This window comes from Sinocyclocheilus grahami, unplaced genomic scaffold (assembly GCF_001515645.1).
Source record: "Sinocyclocheilus grahami isolate Dianchi unplaced genomic scaffold, SAMN03320097.WGS_v1.1 scaffold2507.1, whole genome shotgun sequence".
In the NCBI taxonomy this organism is placed as follows: domain Eukaryota; kingdom Metazoa; phylum Chordata; class Actinopteri; order Cypriniformes; family Cyprinidae; genus Sinocyclocheilus; species Sinocyclocheilus grahami.
In genome coordinates this window covers 6,517-7,292 of record NW_015507686.1, presented here as the reverse complement: position 1 = coordinate 7,292, position 776 = coordinate 6,517, and positions in this window count along the sequence as shown.

The window sequence follows — 776 nt, the reverse complement described above, 5'->3', positions numbered from 1 at the left end:
TTTGCTGCCTCATGGTGTTTTCACTGCTGTTTTATTCTTGAAAACATTATATTCATCTAACATTATACCACAACTCTGCATGGCGTAAAGATATTTATCATATTTTCATTTTAAAGGAAAAGCTATGCATTGTTACTTTATTTTTTGTTAATTACTGTGAAGCTGCTTAGCACTATAGAAAAAAAGCTGACTTGGCTTAAGTGGATCACAGATGCTGTGTCTCATATTAATAAACCAGTCAGATCTGAGCTGTCTATGTAGGGAGCGATGAAGCTCACTAGACTTTGAGGCAGAACTAGTGACTCAAATGACTAGTTAATTCTGTGATCAATTCAATTAATACATTTGCATTTCACATTTCATGACATTTCTGAGTATTTTATTGGCGCAATAGTTTTACTGATTGAAGTTTCTTGTGATGGTTTGTTGTCCAGCAGATGGTGCCAAATCTCTATTCAAACTGATGAAGTGAAGCTACTTCAGAGACGCTTTCATTCATAAAGCCTCTGTGTCCGTCTGATCACGTGACGATTATTATACAGCATCAGATCTGAGAGATTATTGACCGAATTAATAAGGTTTATTGAAGAAGCACTCTCGTGAGTAACGTGTTGGGGTGTTTGTTTTCAGTCATGTGGTCAAGGGTTCAGGGGTGAAACGGGTGAAGTAGTGTTGTTTTTGGCGGCCTGTTTTAATTTTAGTTTTAGTCTAGTCTTTGTGTGAAACTGTCATTTTAGTTTTTATTAGTTTTAGTCACGTTCATACTCTTTTTAGTC